The sequence below is a fragment of the Ammospiza nelsoni genome, chromosome 1, assembly GCF_027579445.1.
Source record: "Ammospiza nelsoni isolate bAmmNel1 chromosome 1, bAmmNel1.pri, whole genome shotgun sequence".
Taxonomy (NCBI): domain Eukaryota; kingdom Metazoa; phylum Chordata; class Aves; order Passeriformes; family Passerellidae; genus Ammospiza; species Ammospiza nelsoni.
This window is the reverse complement of record NC_080633.1, coordinates 15848459-15872887: the sequence shown is the minus strand read 5'-3', so window position 1 is coordinate 15872887 and position 24429 is coordinate 15848459. Positions and strand designations below refer to the sequence as shown.

Genomic DNA, 24429 nt, shown 5'->3' with positions numbered 1-24429 from the left:
CGGAAGGGAAGGAGCAGGACATTTATCGAACTGCTTCTGTAGACACCTTCTCCCCAAGGTCTTCCAGGATCTGCTGCATCCCAGCAGGAGCAAACTCTTCCATCAGGCTGAGACAGCCTGGAGAGGGTGTGCAAGTTAATAAAGAGAGCAGTCGTGTGTCTCTGAATGTACACTACAGAGAAGGAAACGCTGTCCAGAAACGCTGCTAATGCAGGAGCTACCCATAACCGTGAGTGACGGCGCCGAACCCTGCCAGCCCTCTGCTGCACCGGAGCTCTCTGGCTGGGCCTGCCCTCCTTTCAACAATTACGGATTCTATTGGCCACGCTCGGTGAAAGGGACCCAAAAACGCCGCTCCCCGCCCCGCCGGGCGCGGCTCCTTTAAGGCGCGGAGCGGGAACGGGAGCGCGTTCGGTTCGGTCCGGTCCGGTCCGTGCGGCGCGGGGCCGGGAGCTGGGTGCGGGTCCGGGAGCTCCGGCAGCTCCGCACGGCCCCGGCAGCTCCGCACGGCCCCGCCGCCCCCAGATCGCTCCCACATCGCTCCCGGGCCGCTCCGGGGGGCGCCGAGCCCGGGGCCGCCCCGCCCCGCCCCGCCCGCCGGCCGGAGGTGCCGCCCCCCGCCCCCCGCGGCCGCGCCGCTCCCCCCGCCCCGCTCCGCCCCGCCGCCGGCCGGAGGCACGGACGGACGGACGGACGGACTGACGGACGGACTGACGGACGAGGCCGCCGGAGGAGGCCGCCGGAGGCAGCGGCTGCCCCCGAGCCGCCGGGTGCGAGGTGAGTGGCGGCGGCCGCGCTCTGCCCCGCTCCCCGCGGGTGGGGAGCCCGCACGGGCGCTGCCCCCGGGCACAGGCGCTGCCCCCGGGCACGGCCGCTGCCGCCGTGGCGGAGGCGCCGCGGGCTCCCCGCGCTCCCGGGCAGCGCCTTTGGCGGCGGAGGTGCCGCGCGAAACTCGCCGCTGCTCCCGCGCTGTCACTCCGGCGCGGGGCTCTCCCGGCGCGGGGCTCTCCCGTGGGGATGCGGGGCTCGCCCGCGCTCCCCGCACCTGCTCCGGGGCCGGGCTGCAACCGGGGCCGCCGGCGGCGCGGGGCTCTGCGGGGCTCGGCGGGGCTCTGCGGGCACGGCTCGGTGCCCGGGGGCAGCGGGCGGGGGGCGCGGCGCTGGGGCCGCTCCCGGGGCCGCAAAGCAGCGGGGCTGAGAAACGTTTGGAGGAGTTTTGTCTCTTCTTTCAGCTGGAAACAGAAAGGCATCGGCAGCGGCGGCAGCGCGCACGTGTGATGTAGAGAAAGGGGGACTCATGATGCTGGCTGGCTGCAGCTCGGCAGGATACCGGGAAAGGCGCACAGAATCAACAGGGCGCCTGTTGGGAGGTGCACGGAGCCGCTTCGGCCCAGAGCCCCCGAGCTGGTTTGGAGAGACTGAGCACTCACCTTAAATGGCTCGGCAGTGGGGTTCTGGCTTGCCCCGACTTGTTCAAACTCCAGAAAACAATATGACGTTTAGAAAGAGGGGAAACAATGTGATATTGTGATTAATAGGAGAAGAATGAGTAGTAGGGTATGCCGATGGTTATCAGTGCAGTGCTTGTAGGGTTTTACGTAGAGCTTGGATACCCAGTGCTGCAGAGCTGACTACTTAATTACACCTTTGTATCCATTCTACTAATAAAACTTCTTGCAGTCTGATGGATCATGATCGTGGATTATGACTCTTTTAAGAGAGACTTAAGTGGTCTTTCGAAGAGTGAGTGTACCCAAGTTTATTACTTGGCAGGGGGCAGCAGCATGAAGCCTCGGAATGAAAATAGGAAGTGAACATTACTCATTTAGTTTTGATATTGTGTCTTTGACGGTTGTAAGTGTCATAATAGACTGATCCTAGCTCAGATAGCATCTCATGTACTGAAAGACATTACTCTTGTCCTGGTTTGTACCTACTTCTTCTAGCTGTGCAAGCAGTCCCTCTAATATGGAATATGTTCTGAACAAGTCTGGTATTTTTATAATGGGCAAATGTGTTTCTGGAAGAGTAAACCAGACTGTATCACTCTGAAGAATTTTCTCAACCTGTAATATCTTAATCTCATCTGTTCAAAATGAAAACAGCCACCGGAAAGCTGAAACCACTCTTGGCTGATGCACGTGGCTAACGGAGTTTATGACAACAGAACTGTGTGCAGTGTTACTACACTGAGGTGTTGCTGCTCACACCTGGAGGTGCAGCTCAGGCTGAGGATGGGCTGTCTGCTGGCTCTGTGTGACCAGCAATGGCAGAGGTCCAGCCTGAGTGTTCAGAGAAACAGTCCTGGTTGCTTTATGGTCCCTTTGGAGCCTTCATGAGAGAGAAGTGCTTGTTCTGGAGGCTGGGAAGGAATAGTGGTGATGTGCCCTGCTCCTCAAGCATAGGCTTGACAGCTGTTCCTGCCAAGAGATGTTCTTCCCTGGTGGGACACTGAGAGGCTTGAGATGTCACCCTGTTCTCCTCTGCCCCCTGAGGCTGCAATAAAAAGGGTTTTGGCCTGGTCCTTAAATGCATCTGGCCGTGGGTAATGGCACAGTGAGATGCTTTAGAGTAGTTTGCTCAGTTTCAGTTCTGCTTTGTTTATCTGTGTGGAGACTTTGTTACATGTTACTGTGTCAAGTGAGATGCAGTTAAAATTTTGATTTGCTATCGTGATAGGAAATATGCTTCAGCTTTCAATTTAAAGTAGTTAATTGTAATGCAAAAGAGTTGTATACTAGCATGGATGTGCATGCCTGTGAGTTTATCTGGCCAAGCTATCGTTACAAACCCCTCTGATACAGGCAGGACCAAAGTGTCTGTCCTGTGTAGAAACTTCTGCAGTCACCAGAGGAAAGGCATGGGTTTTTTCACAGTAAAACTCTGAACAAAATTCCTGTCTTCAGGTGAGTGTTAGCTCTTGCTAGGTGTGGCCTGACTGTACTCCCCTGGGGGAATCATTTCACACCCTTTGTTTCGCTAGAAAATTTATAGTTCCCAACTGCACTGCTCAGTTCTGAGTGGATGCAAACCATGCTGACTCATATGCTGAACTGCAGCCTTGCTCCATGTAAACACAGGCACACTTCTAAAATATTTAATTTGTAATGTCCTCTGTGGAGAGCTATCCCACAGCTCCTGGCACAATTCCCAGAAGCAGCAGATTCTGGGGTTCTGGGAGTTTCAAAGGCCATTGGTGCCCAGCGGGATAATCATCTGAACTAGTTCAGTGTAGTTTATCCTGGCACTGGGACAGTTCAAACTGAACAGGTATTTAATCTTGCTTAAAGCAAGTCTGCTTTGAACAATACGTGGTATGTGCATGAGCGATCTGGAGCCTGTTGGGACATGGCTGTCAGGAGATCTACATGGAGGGAAATCTTTGTTATGGCAAGTACTCTTTGGTGTAGATGTACCTCCCAACAATTTCTAAAACAACCTCTGTGGGCAGTTATAGTAAAACCAGGAATAAGCTATTTCAACATTTGTTTTCTTAGTTCCTCTCTGGCCAATACCAGTGGTAATTAATTGTCTTGTGAAATACCTGAGTTTATATCCATGAGTGAAATGCATGTTAAAAAAAGATTCTCAGAAATACAGAAACTCACACCCATTCATGCACACAAAAATTCTCATTTTTTTAATTGAAAATAAATTACAGTATATGATTTGGCTACAAAGGAAGAGAGTGGAATCAAAGAATGATTTCTAAGCACGCTTATGTTGTCTGTACCTGCTAAGTACAGTATTGGAGTTTTAAGATAAATATCTTCTCCTTTAAAGCAGTAATTCATTCAGTGGAGACTAGCTGATAAGAAACTAGAGTTCTTTGGCTCTTTTGTGGGTTTTAAAATTTGGGTTTGTTTTTTTTTTTTGGTTATTATTGTGGGCTTGGTTGAAAGACTGATCTAAGTAGTACTCTCTATACTAATAAGTACAGAGAGTAGTGTGGGAGAGGTTCAGTGATCTTATGGATGGTGTAGACAATCCCATATCACTTGCTCAGGTGGGCTGTCAGTGCATTACCTGTAATAGTTAACATCATCTGTTTGCTGTACTGTGCCCAGCCTTGCTGATGTCATAACTCATGCCAGCATCCTGCAAGGTCTTAAGCATCCACTCTTAATTTTTTATTTTGAGAACAATACTCTAGAGACACTAGAGTAGTGGGATGTGCACATCTGGGTTGCAGAAGAGGTTCCAAACCCTGGAGAAAAAGTCCCTGGTGCAAATGGGGCTCTGGAGCTCACTGAGGTCCCTTGGGGATACAAACCATTGCTCCCAGTGCTTGTATCCATGCTCTGTCAGTGCAGCAGGAAAAGCAAATCTGTGCTCTTTCTTTTACAGATGGTAGGATTTGAAGGTAGTGTGCCTGTCATTTCTTTGACTGCAGGAGGGGTACCTGGCATAGTACTATTTTGGTACAGGAAGCATCTTTTCTGTGACCATGATTCAAGGCTCAACCTATTTTCCTTCTTTATTAATATGGGGAATTTCCTTACAAATGTGGCTTAATTCGCAAATTAATTTCACTAGAAAGACTTCTTTATCTGAAATCTGAAATTGAAGTGTACAGATGTGGCATTTTGTTGCTTAAGTGTGTTGAGAGATACATTTGCCATTAGCAGAGTCCCATTAGTTATGAGGTAGTCTTACAACACATATTTCAAAATCCTGCTTTCTATGATGCCTGTTAGTGGCATTTTTGTTTTAAAAGCAGAGGAAGTTAAAAATTGTGTCTGCATCTGTTATTGTTGCTGTCACAGCTGTCTTTGTCCAGTTTTAACCATCCTATTCTGAGTAGCTCCTAACTGGGGTTGTAACTTCAATGGCCATGTGAAGAAGAAGTGGAGGTCTTTCAATGCTGTCTCCTTCTCTCAGTCAAAAAATATTTCTTTTGAGTTACACTAGGTTTAATCAAGTTCAATGAGTAGAAGTATTCCACTACTAACTCTGTTTTGGTGCCTGGCATAATTAGGGCTGATATGGTTACGATATTAATTAATTATATTAATTAAGCCAGTTCCTTAGCACTAATTAATCATGGTTTGTCTTGAGCAAGACAGATGGTACCACTGATACTGTGCTTCTGAGAATTGAAAACTGGGAAGATCACTTGAAATAAGGTGATGCAATTTTTGTAGGAGGTCAAGTACAAAATCATTTCTTCAGATGGCAATTGTGAAACAAGTGAGTGCTCCTTGCAACACACTATCAGTTCTTGCATAAGTAGGCAGGAAACAAGGGCCACCCCTCTGTCTAGGTGGGCAGTGGGATGTGCTGTCTTCAGGTGCCAAATCACTTTTGCACCAATGTGCAACACCAGTGTGAAAAAAGATATAAATAGATGTAAAGCTCGTGTTTATTCAAGTCCTCCTTTCTAGCATACTCAGCGTCTTCCTCTGAAGTGGAAGGCCGACTTCTGTGTAGTCTATGTTAAGAGTTTGTAAATGGCTGTCTTCCTGACTCTAGCTGGAGAACACTGTCATGAGAGGAGTTTTTTTGTAAGTTAAATGGCAACCTGTTAGAGTAACACATTGTTGGAAACTGTTGGTGGTAAAGTAGCAGCAGCTTGGGAAGCTCTGTGACCCTAATCCAGATTTGTTTTAGAGCGTAATTTCTAACACAGAATCCTGTACAGTTCGGTCCAGTTGGAGGGTCAGCTGTCTATTTTGGAGCTCAGACTGCTGCCTTTTGAGATAAAAGCCATATTTTGTGAATATGAACTCCTTTTTATCTGCTTGCTGTGCTGGTCTGAGGGAAGGAGCAGCTGTAGTCCATTGGCCAGACCTGCACTTGGCTGTTGCTGCCATTGTGTTGTGTGTAAACATGTACCATTATTTTGGATCATATAGCAGCCTGTTCAAAAGGGTCTCGCATTCCCCAGCTGTTCTGCAACTTTTCCATCTCTGAGCTTGCCAGCTGCTTAATACAGGCAACTGTAGCTGCATTTGTCTCTCTGGTGTTAAGTATTAGTGGAGATAAAATTGGCTTGCTAAATGTTAGATGCTGGAGCCTCTCTCCTGCTTCAAATGGACTTAAAACAAAAGCAGGCTGTTCCTACCACATCGAAGTTAGAAGTTTTCTTTGTCACTAGTTGAACAGATTGCACAAAAATCTTTGTTTCACAGATTTGAAACAAATAAGAAACACAATTGTTTACAAATACAGCCACAGATTGTAGCAGTAACTAATCCGAAAGAACTGGGTTACAAAAGGTGTGCCTTAAAGCCATGTCAGCAGCTCATTTGTTTAACCACTTCTCTGAACAATGTTCAGTTTGACAAGGCATCCTGTGCTCTCTTGTCAGCCAGCCCTTTTGTTTACTGGATCTGGGAACTTTTGTTTCAGTGGCAGCCCTGCTCAGACTGGATGTCAGGGAAGGAGCAGGGGCTCTGCAGTATCTTCTATCTGAACTCAGTGAGTGCTGAGTCCAGGTGAGGAGCCACAGGCTGAGACCTGCCTTTTCCAGCCTGCTCTCCCTGCCATGAAAGTGATAGCAAATGTCTGGAAAATGTTTTGTGTGACTGAGCTCCTCTTTACTGCAGCTTTGAATCCACAGCTATCTGCCTGGAGATACAGAAGCTGAAAGAGTAAATTCTAGCTCCTTTGGAAAAAGGAGATAATTCTGTTCATGACTAAAGTTACTATTCTAACCACTTAACCTGTTCTGTCAGTTTGAAACTTGGGGTGAGGAGGAGTGTATCCTTGGTTGCTGCAAGAGACTGCTAAAAATAGTGATAAACCAAAGTTTTCAGAGGCTGGTGCCATTGATTAGTGTTCCTTACTCCCATACAAGGGGATAAATCAGGTGTTCACCTGAAATAATTTTTGATGCAGTTTGTATTTGAAAAATAGAAATTTGCTTTTTCATGGTTTTGCTATTTGTTTAATGGTGACGGAAACTGGAGGGGAATGACTTGTGCATTCTTGCTCCTGATTGCAGAAAAGATTGCAAGACTGCCTCTGCCCCAGGGTCCAAGTTACCCATTGTAACTGGCCTGAATACCCTATTATTCAGAGAGGAAATTTCCAGGTGACTGTAAATACATTTCTTTTTTCTACCTCTTTTTTCCCCCACCCTTTCACCAGGCCTGCTTAATCCTTGCTGGTTGTAGCTTTCATGTTCATGTTAAACATCAACACTACCTAAATTCTGTTAGGATGACTCTGGCTTCATAATAGAGCCTTGACCTGTAAAAACAAAAGCAAAACCATAAAAAAGTCTTTTGATTTAAGGTAGCATGTTTCAGGATCTGTTTTTCGTATCTCCAAATAGCTCAGAGTTTGAACTTTTCCATTCTAATGGAAGTGTCCTAAAAGAAGTTGGAACACTACTTGGCTACATGCTTCGCTTGTCTTCTGCAAAGTTAAGTTTTCAAAGTCAGTGTTGGAGCACTGAATCATTATTTGTCTGAAATCATAGCAGAAATATAGGCTTATAGTTTGAAGTGATCATATAGATACATAGTTATGTTAGCTGAGCAGAGTGATAGATACTAGATTAAAATGTCTAGCTAACACAGAAAATGTAGAAATGAATGTGAGTTCTGGATTTAATAATTACATGTATGAACTGTTCTTTAGAAAACAGGTAGCAGGGTTTCTCTTTCAGAACAACAGATTGAAAAAAACACTTCAAAAATAGAGAGAGACAACTGAGTGTGATACTGAGGGCAGGGAGAGAGGATAGGGAATGGAGAAGGAGCTTCTGTCACACAGAAAGTTAAGGAGGGCATCTTAACATTTAAATTTTTTTAAGTCCTGCTGATTAATTCATAAACCCCTTTGGAATGACTTTAGAGAATGGACATAGAGGAGGTTGGGACAAGTGGATTTTGAGAATTAAGAAAGTAAGAAGTGTTGGTTTGTCCTCAGTTGAACAGAGGAGGAAGACAGTATTTGATTAGTGATTAGTGTTCAATTATTGAAGGCTTTGGGAGAAATAAATATTTCTTTCAGAATGTGGTGGGAAGTGAAGGGAAAAGTTTTTAAATGGGCTTAAATTGGCTAAACATGTTTAAAATAATAGAGGGGGAAAAGGAAGGGATTACAGTCTCACCCACCTCCTGAGACTGTTTTTAATGAAGTTGGTGAATGTTTTGGGAAGGCATAAAGCACTTGAGGAAACTTTTTGTTAGGTGTTTTTCTTTCTTTCTTTCCTTCTTTAAATGAAAGGTTCTGCCAGTGTTTTTAACTTGGCTTAAATTTGCTCCATCCTCTACAGGGGAAAATATTTATTTTAAAGTTTCCTCTAAACTTAAATTGGCTTCCTAGTCAATTTAAAGACATGTCTGTCTATGTAATACCTTTTAAATCCAGGAAAGGTGAAAACTCCAAGGCTTAATGAAGGAGGAGACCTTGTTGATCGCACAGGAGAGCAGTATTTCTAGAAGCAGAAAAATTGCTGTTCTGAAATTGTAGCTTGAATTAATCCCTTCCACCTTTGTTTTCCTTTTGCTGTTGTTAATGATTTCCTTTGCTCAGTGCTAAGTGCTGTTGTGCCTGCCTCACTCCACTGATTCTTCTACTGCTCTCTGGGACTAAAAATTACAGTATGTGTCAATTTAAAGACAGAAATAGAGCAGGGGCTCTAATAGAGCTTCTTCACTAAGCTCAAGCTTTGAGAGTTATGATCTTTAACTTTGGCACTTAACGTTATTTCTCTCCAGGGTGGTCATTGCAGCTCTTAGTGCGGGTTGTCCTGCCCACTGATGAGTTTGGGTGCCTGTTATCTCACAGGTTGTGTGGCCCAAGTCTCTGCCCTATGTGTAGCTTATCAGCACAGCTCCCTAGAGACCACACAAAATTGTCTCCATCACTGAAAAGATTCAAGGCTTTAAAGAAGGTTGCTTAGGCAAGAGTTGCAATAATGAACAAAATTACAAAAAGAAAACAATATATTTACTTAGGGAAAGTGTGTCAGTAAGGATCTGGCTTAGTTAGGCTCTGTTGTTAGGGTTGCCTGTTGCAGCTACTTGAGTTCTGGATGCTTTGCCTTGTTTGTGAGCTGCATGTGAGGCTGTGCTCTCATCTGTAATCAGCATTTAGCTGGAAACTGCTGAAAAGTCCCAGTACTCCTGCTTCTTCTCCCACCTCACTCCTCAAAACTCAGCTGAGGTATTCCTGTTTAGATCACACTCTTGGCTTTAGGCTGAAACTGCTTTAGTCAGAGTCCTTTGTCATTTGTTGTTTGAAGTATATGCTGTGACAAATATTACTTCAAAGGAGTTTGTACAAAACTTGACCCTTGCAAAGCTCAGAGAGTAAAGACTCTCAGAATTTATAAACACCCTGACCATGGGATTGCACCAAACCTCTTCTGGATGCTCCCCCTGGGCCCGTCCTCTTCCTTCCTGCTGAATGCCAATGGTTGACAGGCAAAGAATTTGTTTTTCCTGAAATACACTTGTTTGTCTTCTCTCCATAATATTTGTTGCATGCCTGACTGGACAACTTCATGCAAATGCCTATTTTTGTACTGTTTCTGTGGGTTGGCAACAAAGTAATTGTGGCTTCCTATTGCAAGCAAAAGCCTGGTGTATGGAAGTGAGTTGTTTATATGGATTCCTGGATTGGAATGCAAGCTTAATTCTTTCAGCTTGAAAATAAATTGTGTTGAGTAAAATTAACTTTGAATTTAAGTGGCACTGAACCCAGTTAAACAATTTTCTAGGGCTTACATTAATAAAAGCAAACTATAGCATAGCTAACTACTGCTAGGGATGCATTTCAGGTTCTTAAAATGCGTAGTTCAAGAGGGGAATGCTCAGCTTATACTTCTGTAATAAACTTCATGTCTGAAGTGCACTGTGTGGTGTACCCTGCTGGGATAGCACAGCCACAGATAACTTGAAGGGATTTATGTGGGCAGGGAGAAGGCAGATGAAACATTCCAGGTGAGATATAAATTTTTAGGTTTGGGAAACTAACCTGTCTTACAGTTAGAGATAAAGAGCTGTGAAAAAGAAGTTATCAGTGATTTTGTTTCATCTAACTACTGTTAGAGGACCTAGTGGCCTTTAAAAGAAATCCTTAAAGCAATAGGTTGAACGTTTGGTTGAACGTTCTTTTTCTGGACTCCCAGGAGGTGTTTGCCAGCAAGGAGCTGCTGACATCAAAAGCAAAACCCCAAAAGGCCCATCTATGTGTGTGAAGTAAGGAAACTGGGAATGAGAGTGGTTTTGTGCAGAACTTCAGCTGGAAGATCTTTCTAAATGCAATAAAGAAATGGGGCACCTTTATTACTGCCTCCAAAAGTTGTGATGACTTGTGAGCCTCCTAGAATAACATCCAAATGAAGACAGTGCCCTTCCAATAAAACAAATATTACTTCATTAAATGTTTCTTGTGCAAGACCAATATGAGAACTTATAATCATGCCAGTCACCTCTGAAACAAAGCAAGTAATCTTGGTGTTACAGAGGTTCGTTTCTTAAGGAAGCCCTGAAAAAACTTTTTCCATGAACATGATGGTATGAATTGGCATTCTGCCTTGCACAGGAAACCACAAATTCTTACTGCGGAAAACTTGTAACTCTTGTAAAACAGTCATTAGTTTTGTGTCTTAAATGTGCAGAATGTTCTAGGTTTTTTTTGTGTGGCCTCTGGAGAGCTGCTCTAAGAAATGCTTCTCTTTTGATAAACAGAAGATGCCTTGCTCAGATGTTTCCAGTCACTTGCAGTCCCTGTGCATGCTGCTGGGGCTTGGATACTTCTCAAATGCCTACAAGCCCGAGACCATCTTTATTGCTCAATTATTTTTACCCCCTCAAGTCTGACAGTTGCAGCAAGTGAACATGATCCCTGTATTAAATACAGCAATGTGTCTGATGAGTTGCTTTGTTAGGGTTTCTGAAACTGGTGCACTTGAAATTGCCTTTGGTGGTGGGGCAGAGTCACTCAGTGCACACCCACAGACACACCCTGTGCTCGTGTGCACTCCTTGGCACACTTGTGTGCAATGTCAGCCTGACTTGTACACCTCTGGTATGTGGTGTGTGCTACAAGCTGGGAGCTTTAGTTTCAGGTGACTGGAAAAATTACTTCTGTGACTTCACTGAGCATCCCTCTTTTTCTTTATGCTAGTCTTTTTCAGTCTTGTCCTCTTTATATATATTTTTTTCAAGTCCCTATTCTGGATTTGGCATGCAAGCTGTAATCAAACTGCACAATAAAACCCTTTCTTGACTAAGTTTTACTTAGTTTTTGTTCCTTTCAAATACACTATCGAGAGTAGAACTCAAATTACACAGGCACATTTATTTTTTTTTTTATGACAGAAAAAAGGATAATGGGTGGGGATATAGCAAATCACCTAAGCTAGCAGTGATAAAAATGTTTGTTTGTTTTTATTTTTTTTTTACAGTGCAGACTACTTGTTTGAATCAGCTTTATCATATCTTCATCAATGTTTTATAGTTTCTACTATTTTGGAGTGTTAGCTGGGTTCTCAAGTACTGGAACGTTACTGCTGCTATTTAAGGCAGGACATCTGTCATGATGTGTCTAGAGTCTGATTTCCCCAAGCCTGAACAATTCTTGCCTTTATGCTCTACCTATGTATCCCTTGCTCTTTCTGCAACCTAAAAATAACACAGAAGTTAAACAACTCGTTGGAAGTCTGTAATTTCTGAGAGCAGCAACTTGCCAGTAGCTATGTCTTGTGTCATCTGCACAATGCTTTGGCAGAGTTTCAATAATTTGCTAAAATAGGCCAAATTAACTTTTCTTTCTGATCAGGTGTAACTTTCTGTACACAAGGATGTGCACAAAATAAATGCATGTTTCTCACAAACAGTGTTAACCCTGCCTCATACTCACACCAAGGTTTCTGGGACCCAGCCTGAGCAGCATCCTCCTGTCCTGCCCTCAGCTTCCTCCATTCCTTCTGGGAGTCGTGGCTTGCACATTGGCTTCCTTGGGGTTTGGGAATTTTCCCTTCAGTAGCTTCAGTGTTAGTTGCTCTCTCAACTCTGGTTTATGTCCCAACAGCTGTTCAGTTTGCAGGATTTTATTGTAAATAGTTTGTACAGTATTATTACAGTGTTATCAAGTATTCTGTGCACAGGATAATGAGGCAACTCACAACTGTTCTGTAGAACAGCAGACTCTTTTAGAAATGATTCCTCTTCTCCCACTGTAACCCTACTCTGAAAACTTTGTTCTAGGGACAGTTTTAATGAGCTTTGAAACCTGTGTCACAATTTTCAAAACAAACCCTTTATGTCTGTGGCCTTTCAATAATGCCATTTTTGGGGCTGAAATTTTATTACTCTAACAGCTCTCCTGCCATTTCCCTCTTTCCTTCCTGCTCCCAGCTGTATGCATGTGCTGATTATTCTGGGGTGGTTTTAGTCCATTCCTTCAGCTCTGTAAGCTGCTTTATCTCAGGTTTTGGTTGCTGGATCAGTAGATCAGTGTCTGCTGTTAGTGAACTAAGGAAGGTCTCAGACCTCCAAGGTGTGTGGGAGCTGGTGCAGTGGGGACAGTGTCAGACTAGACAAAAATATGTTCTCTGCTCAGTTCAGTTTGCCTAGCATGGATCTGTAGATGAACATGAGTTTTCTGATGGCGCCTCTCAGTTCTGATTTGACAAACTAAAAGCTTTCAAATGGAACCCCAAAATAGTGTTTATTTGAAGCTTAAAATGTTGGAATTGTATTGTTTCCCTTTGTGTTTGTAGCTCCTATGCCACACTGTTTTTACATGTTGTTTGTTTAAATGAAACTTTACACTTCCCAGGGAAAATTGCAGCTGGGAAAGGCCTGAAATGATTGCAGTCGCTTGGCTCTGTTGGATTGTAACTGTGTATGACTCTAACTAACCTAAAATTGTAAATGCTTTACTGTTTAGCAGATTGTAAAAATGTTGTGAGACCATCCAGCATATTTTAAAATTACAGTGAGTTATGGCACTTTGGAGTTAGAATGGTCATGGTGACAGCATGTCTCTTTGTATCGGTGGAGAACATTAAGGAGAGTGGGAAATAAATACTAAGGAGAATTGAAATAATTGTACATGGAAATGCAAACAATATAGGAAGATTTGGGAAGCTTTGTTAAACTCAGGCTGAATACTTAAAGGTTTACTGGACAGTAATACATGGTATTGATGGCTTTAGCTTGTGATCACCAGTGAGGGCCTGCTTTTTCACTTAGTTTTGCAACTGGGAATTTACATTGGCACAAGGAAGATAAGTTTCTTATTTGAGTTAGCAGAATACAAGTGTCTGGTTGGAAACATTCCCAGCAATGAGCTGATTCCTAACCTTTTCTGTAAATGCTCAGTAGTGCCACCAATGAATATTTGTCCACAAAATCGTTATGACAGCTTGCATAAACTCCAGGATTTTTTAATGTATCAAAACCACTTTAATATAGGGTACAAGCTGGTCATTTATAAACACTGGCTTGAAACAAAACAATCAGATTTAACAGAACAGCTTGGTGGATGGTCAGTTCCAGGTGCCCTGGCTTCCCAGGAAATGCCCGCTGAGTTTATCAGAACTATTGCTGCTGCCTGCCAGCCACTGGCCCTGCACACCTTCCTCACAGTACAGGAGTCTTGTGGCTGAAGACAGCATCTCCCAGACCAAGATCTCTAGATTATTGCTGGGCTTCCTTTGGAAAGGACACCTGAGCTGGCTCTGTGGCCTGCTGCAGGTGTTGAATTGCTCCAGTGTTTTACAGGAGCTGTGCTGCACTATCAGTATATCCTCCAGGCTAATTCATATATACATTTTTGACCAAAACAGAAGAAAGCACTATCTTCTTTTACACCATAATAAACCTTTTTCTCATTATAGAGTGTTGAATTGAACTATTTGAGATAAAGGAAAAAACCCCAAACAACAAGCCACCAAACCAAAACAATTTGATTTCTCAAAATATTCATTCTGGCAGTAGATGCACATCCAGCATGTGAAGGAAAGACTCATGACTGTGTTAAGCTCCAGATGTGAGAGGGTGTTCTGCATTATAGGTAAATGAAATTTAAAAAAAAAAATCAGAGCCATCTGGCAGTGAGCAGAGTGCAACTGCTTGACTGCTTTGAACTTCACTCGTACAAACAAACCTCTTCACAGGTTGAGGACTGTCCTGAAAAGATTCTCATTAGATTTTTTTATTTTTGTTTTTACATTGCTTTCTGGTGAGTCTATCATCTGAAATACTGCATAATTTGGATCTGGGATTTAGATTCAAAGTTAATATATCTCCATAGCAAAGTCCACGTTGTTCAGAGATGTTGCTGTGTTAATTGTTAGCAAAGGTGCTCTCACTGCTCAGCTGAGCTGCAGGGTTTGTTAGCTGAGCACTGCTTGCTGCACTCTGTTGTTTAAGTGCTTTTTTTGATGTCTCACAGCACCAACATGTGTAACATGATTGATGTGCCATGGAGGAGCCTTATCCTGAAATGTGCTTCTGGAACTTAGTTGGAACTGTTCAGATTTTGCTCAAAAACACTACTTCATATTTTCTCCAGGGGCTAATTGCACCATCAATTTGATTCATTCTATTTAATGAATATACTTTTGATCTTTGAGCAAAACAGCTGATTTTATTTGGTTGATCACAGCAACCTGAGTATTGTCTTTTATGCTTGGTTTATGGGTTGGGTTTTGTTTTTTGTAATCCTCTTAATATCGTCTGTATTCAGTGCTGTTGTTTAGAACAAGGGTTTATTTGTGTGTGCACCTGCTGAACAAGATTCACTGTTATGTTTCAGGGGTCTTCAGAGTCTTGCTTCATCTTGTCTACTGCCTTTGCTTCGTTTCTGTTTCTTTCTTGTGGGGTACCACCCATTTGCAAGACCTTGGAAATTCAGCTCTCTCTCTCATGTATAGGCAAGTCTTCTGCCTTGTTCCATAATTGCTCAGTGAAGAGATCTCAGTTGTTGTCAAGGAAGCCTGAGATGCTTTGAGGTGTTGCAGATCAGAAGACCATTGTAGTTCTGTAAGAGTTCCTCTCTTTTCCAGTGTGGCCACTAACAGAGCATTTTTGAAAATTCACATAGGGGAACAGAAGTGCAGAGGGTGACATGAATCCAACACAGCCCTCATTTTGTTACTTTGCTTGAAAAATAGATTTTATTTTTACCTTTAGGAATTCTTATTAAATTTATTTTTAATGAAATTTGTTCCATTAATAAGGGAGTTGTTTTCAGCCGTGTTTTCACAAGATGCTTAAGTCCAGGAGGTAAATCTAAACATGGGGCAATGTCCAGTCTTGAATACATTGTAAAGAGGTGATCTGAATGGACAAGTGCAGGACCTGCTGGTTAAAGATCATGCATTATTAGTCATGTCTTTCTGACTTGTCTGGGGAAACCAAATGTTTAATGTTCTTTCCATTTCTGAATCTTCCTAGAGACTGTGGTTAGCAGTGACTGTTGCCTTTGGTAGGAAATTCAGCTGTTTCTATTTTGGATTTTATGCTCTTCTTTCTATCATTAGTCGATCCTTGGGTATTTGGGAGATTTCTTTGGTGGGTGTTCCTCCTTAACTTGCTCCAAAGACTTCAGTGCCAGACACCAGCCGCATCCAATTGACCCAAGTTATCCCAATAGCTGAGGTAACTTGTTTCCTGTTGGAGTTGGATGTTGTGCTTGTGCATTTTAGGATGAGGCATAATAGCCTGAGTAGGAGAGATGCCTGTGGAAAAAAGAAGAGGAAAACAGGATTCCTAATTATGTGACCTCTCACTATCTTCAGGGAAAGGGCTGCTGGAAGGCAGGTAAATTTTAAGGGACTACTTTTTTATTATGAGTCTGCACAGCTTACATTCTCATTTAGCACTTCAACCTTTGCCAGACCTCACCAGATCTTCTCCTTCAGCCATATTGGCAGTATCTTTCTTTTCTGGCAAAAAAAAAAGAGAGGCATGCACATTGTAATATGCCTTTTTTTTTTTTTTTTGCACACCACTCAATCATTTTGCCAGAGTGGGGAAATAGTATAATGTGTGTTTGGAAGGAGGGCATGAGTTATGTGAATTATATTGTTTCAACAAATTTTGTTTGTAGTAAAGACCCTAAGAGGGTTTAAAAAACTCCAGCATAACTCTCTTTGAGAATTTTGAAAGCAGACTAATTTGTTTTTGAGAGCAGACTAATCTGAAGCACTTGATGTTCAAAACTGTACAATTATTATATGTAGAACTGTCCTTTAAAAATACTTCTTTCCCCTTAATTCTTGAACTGCAGAAATGGACACCTGTCTCTGGACTAATGCTGGCAGGTTCAAAACTGTCAGTGGTTTTTGTGATGAACTGGAGCTTCAGAGGTGACTCTGCTGTCAGATCTTGTCTCTGTCCTTCAATGCAGCAGCTCTGTTCCTCTGTGGTCTCATAGAAAACAGTTGGGATCACTCCATTTCTTGGCATGTAAAAGTTCAGCATCTTTAAAGCAATGAATACTTCATGCTGCTAATGGCTTTGGAGTAACTCATTTAAGTGGAAACTGAGCAGTTCCTTACTTAAAATGTGCTCCAGATTGTGTTTGTAAATATTCTGAAAATTAATTGATGCATCTGATTTTCAGTATTTCTCATGTATTTCAGGGAGACAGTAAAGTATCAAAATTGATTTGTTTTGGAAAAAGAGAACAGACTGGCTTGAAGGAATGAATCTCTAGACCTCAGTGCTTGGTATTAACACTGAAACTTATGTACTAGGAAGGCCATAGACTTAAATTACAATGAGGAGATAACATGGCAGAAAAATGAGTCAGAGAAAGGAGGTAATGTAGGAAAATCAAATAAAAATTACCTTGTAATAATGAATTATTGAATGTATGGGTTTTGGGTTTTTTTGTTTTTTTTTTTTTTTTTAACAGGTGGTTAAGAACTTTAATCTGCATAATGGAATGTGTGTTCCAAAGGAAAAAACTGCTCTTATTATGAAGTCAGAACATACAAATGTCTCTGAGTCTGAAGAAATGCTTCAAAAATTCATTTTGAGGGCTTGGAAGACAATCTAATAAGTGTGTGTGTGGAAATCTGCTCCACAGTACTATTAGGTTGGCAGGAGACATTGGTTTACATGATAATAAAATATTGCTTTCATGAGTATTGCTACTCAACAAGACTGAGAACGTTATAATTTGGTTTTGCAGCCCTTTCAGAAGATGTCCTACATAATTGATGCCCCTGCCAAAGGAGCTAAGAGAGGCATTGTAATGGAACCATCTCTGATATCACATTTTAGTTGTTAAGGAGCTATTAAATAATGGAACCTTTAAACCTGAGATCATATTTCATTTTGGCTAAAATTGGCATTTATTTAATTACAGTTGTGCTCCATTTCTAGGAGGTTTTTGGGAAAATTTTGGAAGTTACAATTGTTCTTGCTCAGACAAACAGCTGAGCAGGCAACTGACTGCAAGTCTCATTAGACATTCAGGATGTGTTAGCATGGATGACTGTGACTTGAATTAGTGGCAGCTGCTTTACAGGTATAAAAGGAATCTTCTCTTTGCCAGCTGCATCTTAGTCAACTTTGCTGAAGTTATTTCAATGTACAGTCAGGTGTGTGCAGGGATCTGGGTGAAACCTGGTCTGTTTATCACTGGGATACCACTCTCATACTGTCTAGACCATGTAGGAATTGCAGCACTTTTTATAAACTGGATTTGTGGGATGAGCCAGTTCATGCAGCTAGTGCTTGGCTTTAATTCTGGTATATCTAATTGATATGTAGAAGGAATTCAAGCTGCAGATTAAGGAGTGAGTGTGCCTGTGAGGGCTCCAGCAATGCAATTTGCCCTCTGAACCCACGGCTGAAGCTCTAACTCTGGTCTGTGTTTCTGGCCCCTGTTTCTGTCCCGGGGCACTGTCAGGGAGGTTCCCATGCTGTTCCTTGCACGCTGGCCCCTGTCAGAGGTTGCTCTCTCAGGGGGAGTGCAAATAGCACAGCCCCAGTTTGTGACCGAGGCCTGGCTGAGCAGAGCTGGGCAAGTGCAGCTTAGATAACATAAACACAGCCCACTGGGTCTGCCAGCTGGCTGACACATGCAGTGGGTGCTTTACAGCACATATCTCTAAAGGGAAAGGAAGGTACTGAAGACAAGAGTTGATTCCTGGATGTGCTGTAAACCCTGAAATTTTAATCTGTTTGTTTGTATTGTGCTGTAAGGGTTGGTCTTTTTAGGGATTTTTGTTCCTGCTCTTTTTTCACCTCTAAGTAGGGAAATTAATTTGAATTTAGATGCATTTCAACAGTGATGCAAATAGTTAATTTTTGCATTTAGCATAGTAACTTACTTGTCTAACAGCCTTTTAACACTGTGTTTAGCTTTTCAGTGGCTCATTACTAGCCTTAAAAAACACCTCTCTCTTCATTTAAAGTGAAACATGGTTGTCTAATACTCAATTAAAAAAAATAAATAAAATGTACCTGTTGTGTATGTTTCAGAGAAAGCACTTGCCTGCTGCTGGCAGACTGAACACCTGCCCCAGGTTAGGGATTTCCATGGGGCTGGGGAAAAGTGAGAGGACAGCGCTGGGCAGGGCAGGATGTGCTGCTGTCCCTGCTCTGCTGTCCCTGCTCTGCTGTCCCTGCTCTGCTGTCCCTGCGCTGCTGTCCCTGCTCTGTTTCCCTGCTGCTGTCCCTGCTCTGCAGTTTCTCAGGGTGTGGAGCAGGGAGGGCTGTGCTTGCTGGGATGCTTTCCCAGCTGTGTGGTGGAGGAGAGGAGTGCTGGCTGAGCTTGCCAGCAGTGATAAGGCTCCAGGTGGGGATCACAGCAAACATGCTGTGAGAATCAGCTCTCCCAGGAGTTACATGAGGCAAAGATGTTCTTCTGTCACTTGTTCTGCTGGAAGCTTCTTGCTGCTAACAACTAATGCAAATCAAGCTGTGGCTCTTCCAGCCTTCCTGGTGTTCTGACTTATGGTTCTGTTTTCAAAACTGAATTTATCAGCACAGACTATTTCACTCTGAAATGTAAAACCTTACCATAAGTGCTTCTTGTGCTACAATAAACAGACATAACTTTCCTTTACAAGATCTGCACATCGTGCTTGCTTTTTCTCCCCAGTTTATTCACTTCCGTGCCAGCAGCACAGGTATCTCCTGAACAGGTTTATGCAGAACTGGCAAATTGAATGGTAATGTCATTGCTTCCAGTGAATTCCAGCTATTGTATTCTGCATACAGCATTCACAGCTCTATTACTGACTAACCAGTCTGCTCTTGGCTACAATGAGGTGCCCCACAGACCTGCTCTGATCTAAGGCTTTGGTTAGAATTTGAGACAGTTATCTTAAACCAAAAGAACCAAAGTCCATAAATAAACTGTTAAGCAATGTAAACTTTTTAACAGCAGAGACAGTTAGCAAGGAACTTTGCAAACCCCCAGGCCAAGATAATCTTTACCATAATTATGTAGACTACTAAGTGAGAAAAATTCCAGAGCTTTGCTCATGAATAAGACTGGATTATTTGTGATGTGATTTCATAAAATAAACAAGGAGACTAAAGGCTCCAGAGGCTACTTAAGGTTTTGCAGAGGGGTAAATGTTAATGCTTAATTGTTTAAAGTATGTGTGAGGTGATACATGGCAAAGTTGTACAAAGTATGCCTTAAGAAATAAACTTACTGTTAGATTTGTGCTGAATTTCTTTACCCATATAGCTATGTTTCCATCAGGTCACTTTAGTAATCCATTCAAAATAGCCTTTAAATGTTCAGTGAGCTTTTTCCTACTTGTTCTGCTAGATAACATATATTGCTAAATACTTCCTCTCTGCTGTATTCTAATTGTGGTAATAAAATGAGCATTGCTGTGACCTTTTTTGTTCTGCTTTGGTAGTATTAACACATTTCTGTTCTGATCCCATTTATCCCATCTAATTCTCCCCCTAAGCCAGCTGTGCCAACAGAAGCAGTAGGAAGAATACAACTAGGAAAAGATGCTCCCCAGAACATGAGTGTTGGAGGAGAGAGGTAGCTGAGGTGCTCAGCCATGGAGGTGATGGACTTCATCCTAATGGCTTGTCCTGCCTGCTCTTTGAGACAGCCAGCCCCAAAGAGCCACAGAGATACAGCCAGCACACTGGAGATCACAGGAAACTGGAGCTTCCTTCTGGAGGGCCTTAAGAGTGGATTCTGTCTCCTCCATTTTCTGGGAGGGAGAAACGAGTTCCATCTTTTGGGGATGCCTTATCTAGGGAACAGCCTCAAGACTCTCTTATCTTCTTTTTGTTTGTTTGTTTGTGCTAGGTGTTTGTCCAGCTGAGATAAAGCACTATGCATACTTCTGATACAGGAATTTATACTTCTGATACAGGGATTTGTACTTGTTCAGATAAATCTGTGTAATGCTCCACACCCAGATACAGAAGGAATCACACAAAGAAACAGCAGCAAATGGTGATCTTCTATGGGAAGTCACCAAGACCAACCCTGGTGACTTTTCCCTTTTACATCCCTTGTACTGGAGCTTCCTGCAAAACAGACCTGTCCTGGAGTCTCTGCATGAGCATGGATCCCTGTGTAAGCTTTATTTTACTTCACCAAGTCTCTGACTCAAAGTCCCTACAGAGCTCAGAAATTTGAGTGATGGAAGCCAAAGACTTACACCAAAATGGGTGTTCTGTAGAAAAAAAATTCCCTTCCTTAGACAAATAATCTAAAAAATTGCTCCAGTGAGTTAATATGAATCTCAGTGCTTTTTTAACCTTTTGTTATTTGTGCTCACCAGACCCCTGTGAAACTGAAGAGCTCCCTTTATCTTGAATGATGGACTGGGAGCTGGGTTCTGGGGCTGCCTGCCATGTTCTCCCCCCCATGTGCCAGCTCCCCCTTGCCCTGCCCTGCTCTCCTGACCCTGCACTGACTCATCTGGGTTTGATACCTACAGAGCAGTTGAATTATTTTTATGGTTGCTGGTCTGAAATGAGTCAGTGCAGGGTCAAATGTTGTGGGGCAGGGAAGGGAGAGGAGTGGGAATCTGGCAGGCAGCAGCTGGCTGGGATTGCCATGGAGCCACAGACCAACCCTGGTGACTTTGCCAAGGTCACACAAGCTTCTGTCAGCAGGAAATTGAAACCTCTCTGTGTTATACAGGGTGCTGACCACAGGTCTGTCAAATGCAGTAACTGGCAGGAAGTGGCTTTAGATTTATTCTTCTTGAATTTATTGTTTGTTTGCAAATACTGATGTATGAATTAATAGTCGCTTTCTAGTGTATGCCAAAATCCAAACATACTGAGCTGGTCATAACTGTAGATTTTCAGGTGTAAGCTGGGTACATTCCACAAAGAATTCATAATTAACTCGAGCTAGCTTTCCCTTAGAAATGTGATTTTTGTACAGGTAGTGATCTGCACATTTCTGTATAAGGACTAGTGCCCTTTAGTAAAGATATATGAGGAGTTAGTGCCTGAAACAAATCATTGCCAATTATTATATTGCCAATTTGGTAAAAAAATCAGTTGGTCACAGTTGCTTGATAACTCACACAATCGGCAGCTGATACTTTATCAGTGGCCTAATACTTTATTTAGAATTTAGAATGGAGCATCTCACCAATCCTGGGCACACAAATTGCTGGATGCACAGCATTTTGAGCTATGTACATTGTGAAAGCAGTGCTGAAAGTAGGGGTATGAGGGCTTAGGTCATGTATTCTGGCATCCATTTCTATGCTCTATTTTCCTGTTAGAATTCATTTGGGAGGAAAGAAACAAAGAAATTTTCTGAGTGAAAAATTTGGAGCTCTGTGCTGGTTATAAATCTGTCTATGTCGCTTCTGTCTTTTTAAGGTTTCTTTAGAAAGAGGACTAGCCAAAAAATATTCTGGATGTGTTTGTATGTAACATATGTGCATTTTCTTTGCACAATACACTACACTTAATTCAATTTGAAGGGCTTTCTTCTAGCTGTGACAAATCTTGTCAACCTACCACTTGACTTAATTTCTATGTCTGGTTATGGTTTTTTGTTTTATTTATTTGAGGTTTTTTTTAACTTCTTGGAATCAAAGAGAACTTGTTGCAGGTGGGTTTCTTGGTTTGATTTTGTTAGGTTTCTCCCATATTATCCTTCTTAAAAAACAAATGTCCAGCAATCTAATATATTGTCTGGTGTTCTTCTAGTAACAAATATATCATATGGATTTTTATGTAGGAGTCTTTTTAGACTTTTAAAGGTTGGGTGTTAGCCACAAGGTTCATGTGACATGACAAATGTGGAACATCTGTGTACTGCTGCACATCACTGTTCTGAAAGTCATTCCCCTCACCACATGCATTGAATTAAACACAAGAATTCAGAGAAAAAATAGTTGGAAGGACACATTCTGTCAAATACAATGGAAAGGATCTGTTGTGAAGCTGTTGGAGCTCACTCACACAGTTCTCCAGTCACTAATCCAGGGGTCTGGTGTGCTTTGTGCCTCAGCTCTCCCTTCCTTGGAGCTGGGAGAGTGGAATTGTGCTTTCCTAGCTGGTGGTGAACTGTTTTCTGCATAGAAATTAGAGTTGAGCATAAGGCTAAACTCTAAAGGGATTTCTAATAAACTAAAGGGATTTCTCAGTGTAGTTTCTTGTCTGAGTGATGTTTGGGCTGCATGTGAGGGAAGTAGGTGGCTGAGTTGGCTTCCTTGTATTGCAAACAAAGTGTGGCCAAATAAAGTGTGCTCAAAGCAGGAGCTCTCATATTAAAACATGAATCTTATCTATAACTCTGCCTGAAGTGATCTAACTTGGTGACCAATATCCCTGTGAATCCTGAGTGCTTCTGTTTGTCTCCATGCGAGAGCTGCAGTGAGAGTTCTTGCTCATAAAATAAATGTGATAAAGAAAACAAAAGCAATTCTTGTGGGTAGGGTTTGACCTGGAGCATTGTGGGCCAGAAGCTGGAAGTCCTTGTTCTCCTAGAGTGATTACCAAGCTGCAGGAAGGGTGCTGTGCTTCATTAAAGCCTGTGTACTTTGGGGATATCACCTTGCTCTGACAGAGGGGCTGCCAGTTTTAGAGTGCAGGATAGAGTATATCCAAAAATCCCAGTCAGGACCCAGGTCACAGCTGAATTTGAGGTGGAACTCAAGTGTTGGTGGTGTAGAAAGCAGATATTAATAGTTGTCTTCTTAGTTACTTGCAGGTATTTCAGATGTGTATGTTGAAACTGTAGGTTTGAACACACCATTAAGTAGTGGGGTTTTCAAGGCATTTAAAGCTATCTTTTATATATTGTTATTACAGATAAGGGTCTATTGAGTTCTGATACTCACAGCTAGAAACCAATATTAACAATGTGATCCTCACTTCCTAGTTTGTCTTCACAGACTCAGTTCTGGGACTGCAAATATAAAGGGCCTCCTCTGGTTGATCTGAATTTAGTTTCAAACACTTGCCTCTGAGATTACTTCTGAATACTTCATTCATACATTATGATGGCTGCTTTCATGCTGGGCTTAACTCTTTCTGAATTTAATATTTCTGAGGCTTTTAACATCTTGTTCAAAAGATGGTTTACCAGAGCTCCTTCTCTGGAGTGCAGGTGAAAGCTCTTGTTCCAACAGAGCCACATATGCCAGGCTTGGGAAAGCTTGCTCATGTTGAAAATATCACTTCACTATCACAAACAGCCTCTGGATGATTCCTTGCTTTTTGAGGAGGTTTGGGAAATGGTCTGAGGTAAAGGAAGCACCTCTGGGATTTGTTGTCTAGAGGCAGGTGCATAGGGAGGGTAGAAATGGCATACAAGTGGCATACATGCCTGAATAGTTTGGGTATCCATTTCAATTGTTCTGTTCTCTTTGAATTGGCTATGCTCTAATTAAGTAGTTCTTGTCATAAAACTAGTTAGGTCATAAAAAAATGCAGATTCTTTAATCTTAAAAGTTGTGGGGAAACCATTTTTGTTTGAAACAGTTTTTGAAACTAACTTAAATTTTTTGTTAGTGCTTTTTGTTTGGTGTTGGTAGGTTGTGTTTTTACCTTCTTAAAAAAGCTGCTAACCCAAACCAAGCATCTTCTCTCTCACCCCAGTGTGCCTGGGCTCAGGGCCATGTCCACATCCCTCTGTGAGCCCTGTGTCTTCAGGGAGGGAGGACTCATGCAGATTTCTATGTTGCATTTCCAGCAGCCTCCATGAATTCAGTGCTGGCTGCAGGAAGCACATCTGAGTCAGCCACCCTGTCCAGAGGCACTTGGAGAGTTGTGCAGAATCTGGGGTGGTCTCATTGTGATCTGGCTGATACAGGACTTGCCCAAGCTGAGTGTTTCAACTTTAAATGTTTTTTAATTTAGCTTTGTAAAACTGTAGTTAGGAAACAATTCTGCACATTCAGAGTGCGTAGGTGTTAAATTCAGCTGGGTTCACAGAAGTTAAATGCAGCTTTGATGTAAATTACTTTATGTAAACACAGCAGGAACTTCACATCCGTTGAACAATTTAAGTTCTGCAGCTTCTTTAACCCATGCTCCA

The 24429-nt window shown here is 42.5% G+C and overlaps 1 protein-coding gene across 3 annotated transcripts in view; it reads left to right on the top strand.

The window, feature by feature from the left end:
• The first annotated feature begins 674 nt into the window (after positions 1-674).
• Positions 675-24429, top strand: part of SVIL (supervillin) — a 134113-nt gene continuing 110358 nt past the window's right edge. For all 3 annotated transcript variants that reach the window (XM_059468589.1, XM_059468597.1, XM_059468577.1), the window contains exon 1: positions 675-777. The gene's annotated coding sequence lies outside the window, so the exon portion shown is untranslated. The remainder of the gene's footprint in view (positions 778-24429) is intronic.